Source organism: Talpa occidentalis, unplaced genomic scaffold (assembly GCF_014898055.3).
Source record: "Talpa occidentalis isolate TD23 unplaced genomic scaffold, MPIMG_talOcc4v2.1 talOcc4.4, whole genome shotgun sequence".
Taxonomy (NCBI): Eukaryota; Metazoa; Chordata; class Mammalia; order Eulipotyphla; family Talpidae; genus Talpa; species Talpa occidentalis.
The window spans coordinates 89482099-89501221 of record NW_023604295.1 but is presented as its reverse complement, the minus strand read 5'-3'; the positions used below and the strand labels follow the sequence as shown (position 1 = coordinate 89501221).

Genomic DNA, 19123 nt, shown 5'->3' with positions numbered 1-19123 from the left:
TCTTAGTACTGACAGTACTGACATGATACTGTGCCCCATAGATTTTAATAACTCATATCTTCAATTTTATTATCTCTGGGTATTTTTTTTTTGAGTTTTTCTTTGATTTCCTTGTATTGTGTAATCCATTTTTGTTGGGTGTAGCACCCTACAAATATCTACTAAGCCTATGTGGTCTAAATTTTCCTTTAAGATGATTGTTTCTTTGTTGATTTTCTGTCTGGTTGATTTGCCCATTGATGAAACAGGGATGCTGAAGTCCTCTACCATTACTGTTTTGCTAACAACGTCTGTTTTTGTGTTTTCTAGTAGTTGTCTCTTATATTTTGATGTTCCTTCATTTGGTGCATTGATGAGTGTTATGTCTTTAGATTTATTAATCACATTTTTCTACTTATTCCTGACTCAGTCTAGAAAGGTTTCATGTTTCTAAAAATTTGTCCATTTTTCCAGATTTTCCTATTTTTTAACATAAAAACATTCATAGTTATCTCATTATCTATTGTATTCCTGAGGCATCTGTAGTAACTTCTCCCTCATTTCTGATTCTATATATTAGGGTTTTCCCCATTTTTTATTAGTTAATCTAGCTAGAGTTTTATCAATTTTGTTATTTGTCATTTTGTTTCATTGATTTTTATATGTCTTTTGGACATCTATTTTATGTATTTCCACTCTAATTTTTATTTATTTACATCATTTTACTGGCTTTTTGTTTTAATTATACTTCTATTTCTACTTTCATAAGATATAGTAATAGATTATTTATTTGAGCTTCTACTTGTTGCTTGAAGTGGTCCTGTGATGCTACACACCTCCTTCTTGTTACTCTTTTGGCTATGTCCCATAAGTTTTGGTATATTGTGATTTCATTTAGAACCCATCCTCCATTCTCATATTATTTATTTATTCTGAAAAGATTTATTTATTTATTTATACAAGCACTGGGTACAGTCAGAAGCGCTGGAGGGTGAGAGCATTCACCAGAGCCAGAGCGGGGAGCAGAGCAGGCAGAAGGACCGAGGTACACTGCTGAGGGGAGCAGCTGGCAGCAGGAGAGGTCTGCGCATCATGTGGGACCCTCCTCCAGTGGCCGGGGAGCAGCCGGGGATCAAACCAGCACTACAGAGGCTGCGGACAGCTTCACAACCCAGCGCTCAAATGCTGCGCCACGGGGGAGGCCCCATTCTCATATTATTTAATTTCATGTTTGATTTCTTCATTAATGTCACAGTCACTCACTATTGTGGTTTTCAATCTCAACATATTATTAGTGTTTTCCTTTGTTTTTTTGATTATTGATTTCTGGTTTAAAACCATTATGATCAGACAAAATATTTAATATGATTTCTGTCTTCGTGAATTTATTGACATCTGTTTTGTGACACAAAAAAGTGGTATATCCTGGAAAATGTTACATGTGCTCTTGAAAAGAATGTGTACTTAGCCTTGGGGGGGTATAGTGACCTATAAATATCCAATAGCCCCAGCTGCACTGGAATCTACTGAAAAATGGATAATCTATCCTATTCCTATCTAAGAGATCATTTGTCCAATTAGTGTCCCTCTGGTTTGCTGCTCCAAGAGCCACAACCTGTGGAGATCAGACACTAGTTTTCTTTGCTAGGGCCTGGCATGTCTGCTCCACTGCTTTCCAGGACCTCCCAGGGCTGGGTTGATTCCAGGACCTCTTTGGAGTTTGCTGTGTCCAACTATAGTGGGTTTGCTTGCTGGGCATTTCCAGAAGTTGCTGACTTCTACTGGGGCCTACCTTGATGAGTACCATGTCTTTTCCTGGGATTTGCTGAGTTTTAGGGGGTTCCTACCACCCGTGGGACAGCTTCAGGTCCTACCCTGGGCCTCACCAAGAATTGTGAATACATTTTTTGTTTGTTTGTTTGTTTTCAGGACCTCTCTGAGTACTGATGAATCTGGTTCCAAGTCCTGATTCAAGTCCTGTAGTTTACTGAGAACTACACTGATATTCACAGTCTAACTTTGATAATTCTATATCCATATCCTGGAAGGGATATGGATGTGTGGACATCTGTAGAAGCCTGCTGTGGTGGACCTGCTTCTCAATCCCATCTCAGAGGTTAGCTAGGTCACACAAATGTCTTTGGAGTCCTTTGGCAGGCCCTCTCCAGGGATTACCAAAGCTTCACTGATGTCTACAAAGGCATCCTGTAGCAGATCATCTGACAGATCCCTTCTAGAGCTCACTGGGACTGGACTGATGTCTGTGGAGGACTGGTATAGTGCGTCTACTTTCAAGCTGAGGCTGAGTCAAAATCTCAGGAAGCCTGCTATGACAAATATGCTTCTGGCGCTCTTGCTGGAGCTCACTGAGGCTATGCAATGTCTGCAGGGGTTTTTTATGCCATATAAGCTTTCAGGTCTCTGTAGTTCTTGTTGTATAGACCCTTTACTTCCTCAGTTAGGTTAATTCTGAAGTATTTGATTGTTTTTGAAGCAATTATAAATAGAATTATTTTATTTTCTTTTTTTTTAATATTTATTTATTTATTTATTTATACAAGCACTGGGTACAGTCAGAAGCGCGGGAGGGTGAGAGAATTCACCAGAGCCAGAGCGGGGAACAGAGCAGGCAGAAGGACCGAAGTACACTGCTGAGGGGAGCATCGGGTGGCAGGAGAGGTCTGTGAGCCATGTGGGACCATCCTCTAGTGGCCAGGGAGAAGCCGGGGATAGAACCAGTGCTGCAGAGGATGTGGGCAGCTTCGCAACCCAGCACTCAACCGCTGCGCCACCGGGGGGGGCCCTGTTCATTATTTTTTAAAACTCTTTTTAGCTTAGTAAAATAAACATAAAAAATCTAGTCTGAAGTTTTATGATTCTCTGAATAGGAGTTAGTTATGTCAACTCTTTTCTATAGGTATAGGTGTCACAGGAAAAAATTCCTCTGTTGTCTTTGTTTCACCTGCCTTCTGTCTTCAGGTTTCCTTATGCATATTTCTAAACACGTTTCTAATGATTCACCTTCTTTGTGGCTAGACTTCACTCTTTCAGAGTTATGATGTGATCAATAGAAGTTTTATTTTTTTAAGTTTAATACAGTTCACTTAATGCTTTCCTTTATGGATTTGTACTTTTATATGTCCTTTCAAAATAGTCTTACTCTGGGTATATGATGACGTGCTACATGCCTTTTTTTTCAGTACTTTACTATTTTTTACTTCTATATTTAGTTTACTAACTTCCCAGGATTGTTTTCTGTTTTTAGGATGAGATAGTGATAAATTTTATACAATTTTAAGTGGATAGTTCAATTTCTAGAATTGATTTTCCTAAATGGGACAATGTAAGGATGAAAAGGGATGCTGAAGTAATTGCATTAGGCCAAAGCATCAGAGTACAATACACTGAAATTACTCTCCTCTCCCTTTGCATAGCACTAAGTTTGTCCCACAGCAAGTGCTCAGAAATGTGTGATTTGGACTTATACCTATGTGTATTTTATTGCATAAATACCTTTATAATTTTCTTGATATACTGTAGCACAATCTCTTCGATCTTCTTCAAGTATGCCCTCAGTATTCTTGACTGTATATAAATTTTGCAATATGTTAACTTCCATAAAAAGTCCTTTTGGAATTTTTTAGTATGCTCTGAATTTAAAAATAAATTCAAGAAAATTGTATCACTGCATTGTTGAGTTTTCTGGTTTGTAAATGTGGTATATCTCTTCATTTGCTCAGATTTTCTTTATTTAATTGACTATTGCATAATGTTTTTCATTTTTTCATCTTTGTTAAACTATTCTCAAGTATTTGATAATTTTGATATAACTGAAAATTAGAGAAATGTTATATTTAAAAATATTTTACGTTTATTGTTATTGTTTAGAAACTGTTGTGTATGCATTATGTTTTTATAGTAATATTGCTTAGCATTCTCTTATTAATTTAAAGTATGTGTGTATTATTTTTGGATTTTTAATGTAAATAATCATTTCACTTAGAATTATGATTGTTCATATTTTTCCTAGTCCTTCATTATTTTCTTCATGCTAGTCTGTAGTAATTAAGTATTCTGTAATTTGTAGTCAGATAGTATTTCTACTCTTACACAGATCAGTAAATAAAACTATGAGAAGTTAAATAGTTTTGTATAAGAACATTGCAGTCATGGATGCATCTTTCTAGTGTTTTCCATTATACCACATCAGTATTGTCAACTGTGGTTGCATTGATACAAAATTAGGAAGAAATGAAAATGAGCAGTTAACACAAAGAATTGCAGTACCCCACTATGTTCATCACCACAATTATCACCATCTCTATGGGGAAAATTGGTGATAAATTAGTGTCTTTTTCAGTAACTATGTCTTGTTTTATTTCTCCTATCCTATACTTTCTGAATATAACTAGATTTGCAAAATTAGAATCCCAGGAATGAACAAATTCCATTTGAACTTAGCTCGGTGTTGAACTTAATGGTGTTAGGTATTAACTTAGTGCAAATATTCTGGATATTTTTATTTTTATTTTTTTAATTTTTTAAAAGACTTATTTATTTATTTATTTATTTATTTATTTATTTATTTATTTATTTATTTATTTATAAAAGAACTGGGGTACAGGCCAGATGCATGGGAGTGTAAGAGGATTCACCAAAGACAGAGCAGGGAGCAGAACAAGCAGAATGATGAAATACATTGCTGAGGGGAGCAGTGGGCAAGACAGGAGAGATCTGCTGCGCCATGTGGAACCCTCAAAGGCCGGCCGGGATCGAACTAGCACTGCAGAGGCTGCGGACAGCTCCATAGTGCGTCACTCAACCACCTGCGCCACCAGGGGAGGCCCTGTTCTGGGTATTTTTAGCTAGTTTTAATCATTCAAAAGTACCACTGCTGTTGAATAAAACTTTAACTCCTTGCATTTTTTGTTCCTGGGAGAAAACTACGGCATGAAGAAAACATATTAGTCTTTGGAATTAGAAAACATGTAATTTGCTGTGGAGTCCACTGTTAGAGCCAGTTACCAGGTTTTCAAAGCATATTAGATGGTCCTTGGTGTGTGTGACTACCTCCAGGACTTGGTTCAGAAGGGCTGGTTTTGGGGTAAATTTCTGCTTCAGGATCTGCAGTTGGGTTCACAGATTATAGGTGTGTTAGCAGGTATGTGGATCAGGTGGCTCATGTCAAGTTCCTGGGGAGGTTCCTGATGGATCACTGGATGGTCTGAGCAGGCACAAAGGGCCCTGGACAATGACTAAGGGAGATTGAGTGAGTTCAAGCCACATCAGGATTCATAACTCGACCTGAGATTTGGCTCCAGAGGTAGGGATAGACATATCTCCCCACCAGTCTCTAGGTGAGCAGGATAGCCCCTGACCATAACTCGTGAATTTGGAGCCAAGATATAGTTACAGGACCACTTTAGAACCTGAAGTGAAATCATGGTTTGTGGGCTTACCTGTGAGATCACAGATAAGTGTTTTTCCTAATGGGACTCTGGAGACAGAAATGTTCATGGATCACAGCTGGAGGGTCTGAATCCAAGTCAAAAGGTCATTTTAGGATCTGCTGTCATTCTGAATTTGTCTGGCCTACCTCTAGTGTGGCACAAATAGGCGTGTCTCCTGGTAGGTCCCAGGAAGACAAAACTGCTTGTGAACTGTGGCAAAATAGGGCTGTAGCTAGGTTATAGAATCAATCACATCAGAATCTAAAGTCATATGAATTGACAGATTTGACTCCAGGAGTTTCCAGATCACAGTTGAGTGAGACTGGCACTCAGTCACAGAGTCATTTCATGGTCTATATCATGGACTAAAGATTGTGGGTCTATTGCCCATAACTCTTCCTCTGTCCCTTGGCACAAGGTTCTGTGGTAGGACAAAGAGCAAACAGGGCCGTGACTGTGTCCATAGGAAAATGGATCTGTTTCCCAGTCTGTAACTGGGACCATAACCACTAAGTCAGTTACTTGGGCATAGGCCTGCCTTTTCAAAAGGACTCTCTTTGTTCTTAAACTCCATTGGATTTCATATTCTCCTATCCGGATCCCAAGGTTCCCTCAAAGGCACATTTCACTATGTGGTGAAGGGTGAGGAGTTATGAGTGAGGGATCTCCTATTCTACCACAAAATGTGATATCATGCTGACATCACTCCTTCACTGGGAAATTTGCATGCATATTAATAAATGAAAGAAGCCTCATACGACTTAATGGAAAACAAAACTAGTAGGATGGGTATGGTGCAACTGGAGCCACCTCAGCTGTAATCTTGTTACAGGGCAACCCTGATATAAATGGTTTGCCTGATTGTGAGTCCTCACCTGTGCACTTAAAGGGGACTTAAACTGCAGGCACACACAAAAGGTTAACAAAAGGTTTATTTACGAGAAGGGGAAATGAGGAAATTAACAAATCAGGGGGAAAAAGAGGGAGCTAAATTCTTAAATGCGTCCTACCCATTCCTCTGACCTGGAATCCCAAATGACCCACGGAGACCAAACGCTGTCTGGCCAAGAGCACAAACCAAGAGCAGGAGCCACGAAAGCTACCCCCACTCACATGGCCAGTTAAATGCCCAAACAGGGAAAATGGCTGCTTAACTCCATCCTCAGGTCCTCGCAACCTCCCTTTGGGTATCATGGGATTTGTAGTTCCCAGTGTCTTGATGAAGTGGTGGTGGCATCCACAAAGCCTGTATGGAGTTTGCTCAGGACATCTGTAAAGGCAGGACTGGCCACAGTGCAGGTTTTCTAAGATCCAGCAGACCCGGTAAAGGAGGAGTCAGAGTCCTCAGTGTTTTTTTGCAGGTCTTTTATTGGGGTTCACCAGGCATATGGCAGGCAGGGGTGCTGGAGGCCTGCCAGCCTCCCAGCCCCCAGCAAGTCTCCACTCTATCTGGGCTCTCCGGTGTTCTCTCTGCTTCTCTGCTCTTTCATTCGTTCTGCTGCTTCTTGGCTTCTCTTTCGGCTTCTTCTGCTCTTCTTGGCTTCTCCTGGCGTCCCCGTGACGCCACCCTTAAAAGCAGTCTTAGCCCAGGTGAATCCCTTCTACCTATGCCCACACTTTATTCCAGGTGCCCGCCATCAGGCATGCATTCAGGACCGCAGCGTTGCGTCATCTATCAAGCATACCCTCTAAGCTTCCGGGCAAGTATTTGATGAGGGAGAGAGAAACAGCTCAGCAACTGGAGGGACAGCTCCCTCTCGGCTATGCCATGTCAGTCTGTTAGAGGGGAAAGGATGTTGTAGGGTAAGGTAAAAGGTATCAGGCTTTTCTGCCCTGCCATTAGGATTGCCCTGACTGATGGGGCACCTGCATTTGTTACATTGTTATCAGTTGTGTTGTTTACTTTTGTGGGCTATAGCAGCAGTATTGAGATACTCGTCCAGAGAAACAGAGGCAGGAGAGACGCCAGAGAAATGGGGAGAAAGAACCCCAGAGAAGCCCAGAGTGAAGACCTGACAGTGGCTTGGGGGCCTACCGGCCTCCTACCCCCCATCCCCCCCAGCACCCCTGCCTGCCACGTACCCAGTTGCCGCACTACATGTAAAAGGTCAGTAAAAGCCTGAAAAGACCACTAAGGGCTCCAGGACTCTCCTTTTCCTGTCTGCTCCATCATAGAGAACTAGCTCTGTGCCCTTCCTGGTACTACACCCTCCAAATGGTTTTGCTCCTGCCCACTGCAAGTGCTGCTATCACCATGGACCTCACCACCTCCTCGTTTTCTCCCACCTCTTCTGCAAGAAACAGATACTCATTTTGGTGGTTAAATTGGATGCTGTTGGTAAGACTACCATACTGTGTAAACTGAAATTAGGGGAGATAATCACCACCATCCCTACCATTGGTTTTAATGTGAATATAAGAACATTAATAGGGATGTTGGTTGTAGCGCAACCAACCCATACCAGGTAGGTTCATTACCGTTCTAGCAGCCCTGTTGGTGTTGGTATCTTCATGCTCTCCGCTGTTCATCAGCACAGTACTCTGTCGCACTCTGTCACACTCCATTGCACTCTGCTGAATTCCTCCATCCTCGGCACCACATGCACTGCACTGCGCTGCGCCACACCACACACGCCACTCCACACAGCACCACACCATTTGGCCAAGTGTGCATGCACAGTGGGAGGGCAAAAAAGCCTGATGCTTTCCCACCCTACTTACTCCACTTTGGTGGTCAAGATAAAATTAGACCTCTCTGGAGGTGTTACTTCCAAAATATCCAGGTTCTTATTTTGTGGTAGGTAGCAATGGCTGTGAAGGAATTGAGGAAGGAGCAGAAGTGCTGCAGAAAATGCTTCAGGAAGATGAGTTGCACAATGCAGTATTGCTGGATTTTGCAAACAAACAGGATTTGCCAAGTACTATGGCCATTAGTGAAATGATAGGTAAATTAGATCTTTAGTGTCTTTGTAACAGAACACGGTATGTTCAAGCCACTTGTGCTACACGAGGAACTGGTCTATATGAGTGTCTTGACGGGCTATCAAAGGAGCTTTAAAAACATTAAATGAAACTGCATATCCAACCAAGGGCTTGCTTGATAGAATTGGTCTAAGCTTGTTACAACAAAATTAGTTTGCAACTTGGTTATTAAACAGTATTTGGAACTGATTTGGGCAGAATATTACAGCATTTAAACAAATTTTGTTGCCAATTATTGTTTGCCAAGTACAATGGTGCTATTAGCAATATGCTTTGGTTTAAAGAAATGGTCCTTAAGAGCATACCTTAATATCATAAAGGTCATATATGACAAGCCAACAGCAAGTAACATTATCAATGGTGAAAAGCTCAAAGCATTTCCATTAAGATCTGGAATAAGACAAGGATGTCCACTCTCACCACTGCTTTTCAATATAAAACTGGAAGTCCTAGCCAGAGCAACAAGACAAGAGAAAGACATACAAGGAATCCAAATAGGAAAAGAAGAAGTCAAACTATCACTATTTGCAGATGATATGATAATATACATAGAGAACCCCAAAAACTCCACAGAAAAACTAATTCAACTCATCAATCAGTTCAGTAAAGTGTCAGGATACAAAATCAACACGCAAAAGTCAGTAGCCTTCCTATACACAAACAATAAATCTGAAGAAGAAGAAATCAAAGAAACCATCCCTTTTATTATTGAAACAAAAAAAATTAAATACTTGGGAATAAATCTAACAAAAGAGGTAAAGGACCTATACAAAGAAAACTATGAAACACTGTTAAAAGAAATAGAAGAATACACAAAGAAATGGAAAGACATCCCCTGTTCATGGATTGGAAGAATAAACATTATTAAAATGGCCATCCTACCAAAAGCAATATACATATTCAATGCTATTCCAATAAAAAATTCAATGTCATTCTTCAAAGAAATGGAACAATTATTGATGAAATTCATATGGAATCATCAAAAACCCCGAATAGCCAAAGCTCTCCTGAAAAAAAAAAGAAGGGAATGGAGGCATCACATGCCCAGACTTCAAACTATACTACAAAGCCATAATCATCAAAACTGCATGGTATTGGAACAAGAACAGACACACAGACCAATGGAATCGAATAGAAAATCCAGAAATAAACCCACAGATTTATGGTCAACTAATCTTTGACAAAGGAGCAAAGACTATGCATTGGAGAAAAGAAAGTTTGTTCAATAAATGGTGCTGGGAAAACTGGGTCGCTACATGCAAAAGAATGAAGCTTGACCACTACCTCACACCATACACAAAAATCAGCTCAAAATGGATTAAAGAACTAGACATAAGACCTGAAACCATAAAATACATAGAAGGAAATATAGGCGAAACACTATGTGATATTCACATCAAAGACATCTTTACAGACACATCACCCAAAGCAGTGATAGTGAAGGCAAAGATCAACAGCTGGGACTACATCAAATTAAAGAGCTTCTGCAAAGCAAAAGAGACAGTAACCAAAACAAAGAGAAACCCCACTGACTGGGAAAACATTTTTGCACACAACACTAATGATAAAGGACTGATCACAAAAATCTGCAAAGAGCTGATGAGACTCAAAACAACAAAGAAAATAATCCTGTCAAAAAATGGGCAGAAGAGCTAAAAAGAAACTTCTCTGAAGAGGAAATGCAAATGGCCAATATGCATATGAAAAAATGTTCAACATCACTTGTAATCAGGGAAATGCAAATCAAAACCACCACGAGATACCATCTTACACCAGTGAGAATGGCACATATTAAAAAAACTAGCAACAACAAATTTTGGCGAGGATGTGGAGAAAAAGGAACTCTCCTGCACTGTTGGTGGGAGTGCAAACTGGGCCAACCACTATGGAGAGATGTGTGGAGAATTCTGGACCTACTAAACATAGAGCTTCCATATGATGCAGCAATTCCACTCCTAGGTATTTACCCAAAGGACACAAAAACATCAATTCCAAAGAGCACCTGCACCCCTATGTTTATAGCAGCACTGTTTACAATAGCTAAGCTTTGGAAACAACCCAAATGCCTAAAAATAGATGACTGGATCAAGAAGATGTGGTACATATATACCATGGAATACTCAGCATTCAAAAAAGATAAACACATGCAATTTGCAGCAACATGGATGGCGCTGGAAGGGATCATGCTCAGCGAAATAACCCAGAAAGAAAAAGAAAAATACTGGATGGTCTCACTCATAGCAGGAATCTAGAAAACTTAAATAAGGGACCAGGAAAATGAATAACTATAAGAAAGTAAAAATCAAAATCAACAAACAACTATGAACCAGAGACACTCTATAGGGGGTGGGGGCAGGGAGGGGAGGGATTGGGGTCAAAATAAGGGTGTTGCAATTGTATGGGGAATATAAAAATAAAATTTATTAAAAAAAATAAAGAAATGGTCCTTAAGTTGGAAATAGTTATCCTCATTCAATTTCTACCCTTAAACCTCAAGGCCTGGACATAGTCTTTCTGACACCTTAAAATAAATCTTTTTGAATGTTTTTTGAGCCCACCCCAAATAATGTTTGCAAGTTATGCCTGTGTTACTTTACTGATACCTTTATCATTCCTGGGACAGTCTGCTGACTTGAAAGTGTAACAATTTGTTTTTCTCCCTTGCCAAAAAATCTTTTCTAATACTGCTTGTGCCAGCCAGGGGAAGGCTCCAAAATACTATTCAGATCTCCTAGATTGAGGAACTTATTTTTCCCCCATTCTTGACTCCTGGTTTCCATCAGTAAATTTAACCTTGGTGTGGTTTGGATTTGGTAGCTAATTCTGTAATGGTTGCATAGAGTCCAATTTAATACTTAGCAGGTTGTCTTAGTTTATAGTGTATCTTTTTTGTTGCATATTGCTTTTAGAATCAACCTCTTTGTGCAAAATATCACAATACTGTTTATGTTTTAGTTGTTTATTATCTTTTTTAGTTGTTTATATCCTTTTTAAGAGATTTTGGAAAATTCATCAAATTCAATGAATAAGTTTTCTTTGTAGCCCAATTGGAATTATTTCTTATAATAATGTGTAAGAAAATGTTTTCTAAGTGTTACAGGAAAGTGAGGGATAATTAGCACAAAGGGTTTTTAGAGCAATGAAATACCCATATGATACCATAATGGTGGATAAATTTCATTACATATTTGTCCAAACCTATCAAATACCTGATGTGAGCGGCTAACTTTTAGGTAAACTATGAACTCTGGATGATAATGTGTTAATATAGGCTTATCAATAATCACAAAAGTACCATTCTCTTAGAAGATGATAATTGGGGGAGGTTCTGAATTTCTGGGGCCAGGTAATCTATCAAAAAACTCTGTACTTCCACTTTTGCTGTAAACTTAAAATTGCCCTAATAATAGCTAACCTAATAAATTATAACCTAAAAATTTATGTAAAATGTATATTCTTGTATATTTGTCAAGAAGAAAATATATTGGAAAGTGTATGGCTAATATAAATGTCATAATATTGAATCATCTTTGCATTTTTTTACTTGACCAACTAAACAATGTTGAAGTAATGATATATTAATGCATTAATGCACTCAAATTATTTCTTTAGCCCTCGTCATTTTACTAAACAGTAGCTATAAGGAGATTAGCTTTGTTTTCCTGAGCAGAGAATCAACTTATTGACCAATAAAAAGTGTTATTATTTACTCTTAAAATTTATACAAATTATTTTTATAAATATTTTTATTTCTTAGAAACTTCATAAAAGAATTATAGAATTGTACCTATAAAATTCAGTGGTTTTCTCCTTCAGTTTAGTGGCAATGGCTTCATATTTGCTAATATTTAATTTTTACTGTTTATTAATATGCAGTGTTGTACCATATGGTTTTCAGACTATCCCTCTATATTTTATCAGTTTATATTTGAAAACAAGTGAGGCTTTATATTTTGTAAAATAACCTCTCAAAGGGTTTAAATTGATAAAGCCTTCTGACATTTTAATGTATGAAAGAACTCCATGGTGAAACTCTATAGAGTGTTGTTTTTCTATTTTTGTCAACTCATTAGTTTTATTTCAATCTATTGGTGAAGATTATACATATACATATAATATATATAAAATATCTTTATATATATAATCTATATTTATATCCTCCTGCAAATATTGTCATCTTTACCACAGTCATCATAGACATAGTGTGTACATACTATTTCACAGGGGGATGCTGATGGGAAAAGTATCTCTTCCCCAGCTGGACATGTTAACAAATTCTTGCCAAACTAATAAAGAAAGAAGTAAAAGTACATCCTTCTCTTGATCCAATTAGGATAAATTTATTTTATTTTAGCTAACATTCTGATATTTTATTTAACTAGAAGGTAAATAATAGGCAGGTTAATCTTTTTAGGGAAGTACTTATTTTCGTAACTAGCATAATATTTCTGGAATCTTTGCTGGTTATATCCAGAACAAATATAACAAAGATCATGTTTATTAAAAGTCCCTTTGGTTTATCCTAGATTACTTTTCAAGATCTAGTACTATACTCCCCTTATTATTTCCTCTTCACCATGTTTTTCCTCATTTTAAATTCTCCATTGAGACTGCTTACCAAGTTGATTATCCCCGAACTCTCACTTTATAAGTTAAAAAAATAGTATATTCAATTACCCCAGAACAAATATAATTTATAAAAAAAATAATTTGCAGTGCTAGCTCTTTGGAGGGATTTTTACCCTCCTCTGTGAAAGTGTCTAATGAGAGAGTGTGCATTAGGAGAGGAATACATGATTTGGTTCCCAAATTCCTTGCCCTATTTATTATTATGTTTTAAAGTTGCAATTAGTATTAACATTAGGAAATGGATGAAAACGATGAATAGAAAAAGTTAATAGATGTTAGCATTCTAGTTAACAAAGGTTTGATCTTTCAAGAGTGGTTATACAAATGCGGTCTTTGGAAGATATGTAAGTCTCAAGTATGTCTGACAGGAGTTTTGCAGCATATGTGAGAGAAGGGTTTCAGTAGAGAAAGTATGAATTGTGCTACTTGTACACCATAATGCTAGAGTTGGAAGGAAATGACATTGTCTGACCCTCATTAGCCTCACAGATAGAGCTCATCTCCTCTTTTTTATACTTTTATTTATTTATATATTTTTCATCATTGTTCATTTTTAAACAATGTTTGCAACCCCCCCACCTCTGACCCCCACATGTAGTCCCCATAAAATTTTCTTCACCAATGCACCCGTGCACCATCACCACAGCCCCCTGTGCTCCTCCCACCCTCCCTCTGATCCCTCTCCCTCCTCTTCCCCTGTAGGATGTCTCTGATTTATAATTGTCTGTTTTTGTTTTGTTTTGTTGCATTTTGTATTGCTGTTCTTTTTTCCCCTGATGGAGGAATATAGGGAAACCAAATAAGTTCATCTCTTCTGAAGACGAGTGATAACAGAGTACAATAGGAGTTTAAGCAGGCTGTTGGAGGAGACATATTATAATTGGGAAAATGTTTCCATCCAAGATAAAAAGTGTGACTGTTAGAATAAAAGAAGCATCTAAAAATTCTGTTAACAATATTGAATTTCCCATTGTGCAGTTTTCTCCCATTTCTAAATCATTTGTTGGGTGGTAAAGAAAACAAACAAAGTTAGGTGAAAATTACAAAAGAAGTATAGAGAAAAAGATAAAAAAGACAGAGAATAAACAATGTAATTAACATTTTTTCTGACAAAACTTGGAACAAAAACCTACAAATAGACACTATAGTTAAAACTAGCAATATTCAGGGCCTCCCTGGTGATGCAAAGGGTTGATATGCAACCTATGAAGCTATCAGCAGCCATTGCAGCAACAGTTTGATCCTCGGCCGGCCAGGGAGCTGCCCACATGGTGCAGCAGACCTCTCCTGACTTGCCCGCTGCTCCCCTCAGCAGTGTATTTTGGTCGGTCTGCCTGTTCTGTTCCCCACTCTGTCTCTGATGAATCCTCTCACCCCCTCACGCCTCTGGCCTGTACCCTACTTCTTGTATGCATAAATAAAATAAATCTTTAAAAAAAAAATAAAGCTAGCAACATTCAGTTTTGGTAATGGTACCAAAACAACATCCCGCATATAGTGCTTGTGAACATGTAAGTGGGCAGGGACACTTAGTAGGGCTACAAATGTAAAATATATAATTATAAAATACAACAATGCTATTTGACCTATAATTAATTACAGTACAATATATAACCTGCCACTAGGAAACAGTCATGACAAAAATACTGCATGTAAACATATGGATTTTCTTTATCTACACTTTTAAAAAAGGACCCAAATGAAATTACCAGTGATAATGGATAAGCAGTTTAAACAAATTAAGACATATCAGCACAACAGGATACTATACAATATTTTAATAAATTATTTTAAATACAGGGGAAGTTATGTAAAGTAAAAATATAGTTAATAGAGGAAGAAAACATTTCTAAGTAAGACGGAAAGCAATTCTCACTGCATTACAACTGAAAGTGTTCGCCTGCAGATGTGGAAATGAAAAATATCAAGAAGTAAATGATAATCTGGTAAAAACTGGTTGCAACATAAATTACATGCAATAATACCGATTTTACTTAATATGCAAAGAGTTATTGAAAGTCAATAGGAAAATAATAAATACACAACAGCAAAGTTAAACAAATAGCTAATTTTCAGATATATATATGCAATTGTAAAGTTAGAATTCTAAACTTTGATATTAAAATTCCAGTTAAAATTAAAATTTAAGGTTTTAAAATTAAAACCTTTCATATTGGCAGAGATTAAAATACAGTAGTATGAAGGCATGGTGAGGGTGAACATATAAATGAGGTTTCAGTGTTTTTCTAGGTATGGCAATGGTAACATATTTGGAGATTTATATGGCAATAGCTATAACAATTTTAGATGTATTTATTTTTTGACCACCCCCCCAATTTACATTTCTAGGTTTCTATTTTGCAAAAATACTAGCACATATCTTATGTTTATATTCATGAATGTCCTCTGTAGCATTGCTGGAAAGCTAACAATCAAAAATGAGTTAACAGTACAGTATGGTAATCAAAAAGAAAATAGAGGCATATCTATTCTGCCAATATTTGAGATTCTGAGGACAAGTTAATAAATTGGATTCTTATAGCAAATAATGCTGAAATTTTGTCTATTGTATGTCTCCATTTGTGTAAAGACCTGGAAAGATACATGAGAAAAAGATGCAGTGGATGGGGAAAATAATGAGTTTTTCAGTATATATAGTTTGTTCTTTGTAAAATTTTCAACCATGAAAATGAAAATATTTTTCAACATAAATGTCTAGACTATAATAAATAATATATAAATATATGGGACTATACCTAATATACCTATTTAGTATAAAAACAAGTATAAATATACTTATTTCTTAAAATATATATCATGCTATATACTTTATTTGATATATATTTATCAAATATAACATTAAGTATATGCTATAGTATACATTATATTATATTTTTAGTTCAGTACTGAAAAATGAAACCTATAACAAATATTAGTCATCAGTAACCTGGATGTTTACATAGTGTATTTTTGTGGGGTTTTCTTTATATTCAAGTTATTTTCAAATTATTTTATAAACATTATTAGAATTTGTTTATAGAGTAGTTATTGGCATATACCTATATGAACTAGTTCAGATATTTTCAATATACTAATTAAAGACTTCTTATATTTCCAGTAAATTTTATTGTATTTTACATTAAAATTTTTCTACTATTTCAATATTTTGGTTTACTTTCAGTTTTCATTTACATACATGTATTTATTAAAAAAATATTTCTCTTCTACAATTTTGTATACTTTCTTGTTAACTTCACATTTCCATTTAATTGTGGTTACTTTTTAAATTTCCTCTTTAAGGATGTTGGTGTTTGCCAAAAACAAATGTTAGCCCAACCCACCTCAACCATAACATATCAATAATCCTCCAAGTCACTCCACACCCTGTGACTCAGCAACTATAAAATATTTGAGTACAGGCTGAAAGAAACCAAAAAACAATACAAATAAAAAAGTAAATAAAAGCAAATATTAAAGATAGTAAATACACTAATAAATTTTTCACATACAGATGTTATATGGCTATAGTAATGAGACTCAAACAGTCTAAAGAAAACTCAGAAAGGAAAGTCAATGAATTACAAGAGCACTTAGGATTGGTAATCAAGGATATACAACAAAACACAGTAAAAGAAATTCATGAGCTCAGAAAAGAATCAATGAAAAGAAGACAGAAATACCACAGTATTAAGAAAGCCAAGAAAATAATATGGAATCTTCAGAATGGGGTGTGGGTAGAAAGCCTATTCAAGGAAAAATAGAGGAAAACTTCCCAAACCTGGGGAAGGAATTATATACACAAATCCATGAAGCTAAAAGAACATCTGGTTACCTAAAGGCAATACGATATATATCAAGTTGCACAGTATTAAAATGAGCAGGAGAGAAAGACAAAGAGAGAATATTGAAGGTAATTAAGGGGAAAAAAAGAAAGCAGATAACAAAGTCCATCAAGCTTAACATCAGATATCATGATAGAAACACAGGCAAGGGGAGAATGGAATAATGTATTCAAAATACTCAAAAATAATAACTACCAGCAAATGATACTATATCCTGAAAGACATACTTTTATATAAAGACATATGTTTATATATAAAGAACTTTCCAAACAAACGAAAGTCAAAAACATTTGCAAACAATAGACCTCCCCTACAAGAAATGTTGAGAGGAACATGCTTACCTTAACCAAAGAAAAGAAAATCCACAAAAAATTAGATAAGGGAGTAGAACTAGAAAACTAAAGGCAAAATAGCAATAGCAAATGCCCATATATCAACAATTATTCCAAACATAAGTAAATTGAACTTGACAATCTAAAGGCACAATGTGGGTGATTTGATCCAAAACCAAAATCCAACTTTGTGTTCTTCCCAAGAGACACATCTGAACGCCAAAGAAGTGTAAACATAGCTAAAAGGAAATGGCTAGAAAACAATCTTAAAATTAAGTAGAAACTCCCTCCAGGGACAGTTAGATAAAGTAAATCAAATAAAGTAAACTTCCAATTAAAAAAGTTATCAAGGGACTCAGAGATGGACATTAGCTAGTGATTAAGGTACCAGTGTGTCAGGAGGACAGACCACTCTTACACTCTTTTTGTTAATTTATTTTTAAAGATTTATTTTATTTATACAAGAACAGGGTACAGACCAGATGCGCGGGAGGGTGAGAGGATTCACCAGAGACAGAGCCGAGAGCTGAGAGCAGAACAGGCAGACTGACGAAACACACTGCTGAGGAGAGCAGCTGGCGATACAGGAGAGGTCAGCTCGCCATGTGGGTTACTCCACGGCTGGAGGGGATCGAACCTACACTGCAGAGGCTGCGGACAGTGTCACAGCGCTGCACCCAACTGCCTGCGCCACCAGGGAAGCCCCAAGACAGAACACTCTTTAACACAGATGACTCAAACAAGGAATACCAAAATACATAAGAAAATAATTAACATACCTGGACCTCCCTGGTGGCACAGGCAGTTGAGCGCCGCGCTGTAAAGCTGTCCTCAGCCTCTGCAGCGAGGGTTCGATCACAGTCAGCTGACGAGAATCCCACATGGCGAAGCAGACCTCTCCTGTCTCGCCTGCTATTCCCCTCAGGATCCACACACAAATATGAAATCACTAATTAGAAGGGCTATATGCACTCTTATGTGCATTACAGTACTATTTACTATATCCAAGTTATGGAAATAAACCAAGTATCCACTGACAAAAGACTGCATTAAGAAGATTTATCTATACAAAATGGACTACTACTCAACTGTAAAAAAGTAGAATTCTTACCACTTGTTGTCACAAGTGGAATTGGAGAGGATTATGCTAAGTGAAATAAGTCAGAAGGAGAAAGTAAAATGCCAGGTGAGTTACCCTATATGTGGAATATATAGAAAGCAACAACAAATAAACACAAACAGAACTAAAAAATATTTCTATGCACTTAACAGTCATTTGCACGATTGTCATTTTTCTCTATTTTTAAATATTCACCAATTCATTCAAAATATGAATTGGTTATTTTCCAGTTCTTCTTTTGGATTTCTAGCAGATAATCTTTAATTTTATGTTATATATATATATATATTTTTTTTTTTTTCCATTTCCTCCTGGATTTTTGTTTTTCTACTTTAAGGTCTTCTTTCAAACAGGAAATTGCTTCTTTTTTTTTTTTTTTTACAGATTTATTTATTTACACATACAAGAACTGGGGTACTTGGGCCTCCCTGGTGGCGCAGCGGTTGAGCGCTGGGTTGCAAAGCTGCCCGCAGCCTCTATAGCGCCGGTTCGATTCCCAGCTGCTCCCCGGCCACCGGAGGAGGGTCCCGCATGGCGCGCAGACCTCTCCTGCTGCCCGCTGCTCCCCTCAGCAGTGTACTTCGGTCCTTCTGCCTGCTCTGCTCTCCGCTCTGCGTCTGGTGAATTCTCTCACCCTCCCGCGCTTCTGACTGTACCCAGTGCTTGTATAAATAAATAAATAAATAAATAAACAAACAAACAAATAAATAAATAAATAAATAAATCTTAAAAAAAAAAAGAACTGGGGTACAGGCCAGAGGTGTGGAGGGATGAGAGGATTCACCATAG

The 19123-nt window shown here is 37.1% G+C and overlaps 1 pseudogene; it reads left to right on the top strand.

The window, feature by feature from the left end:
* The first annotated feature begins 1343 nt into the window (after positions 1-1343).
* LOC119258193 (ADP-ribosylation factor 4-like) lies at positions 1344-8487 on the top strand (annotated as a pseudogene).
* The last annotated feature ends 10636 nt before the right edge of the window (positions 8488-19123 follow it).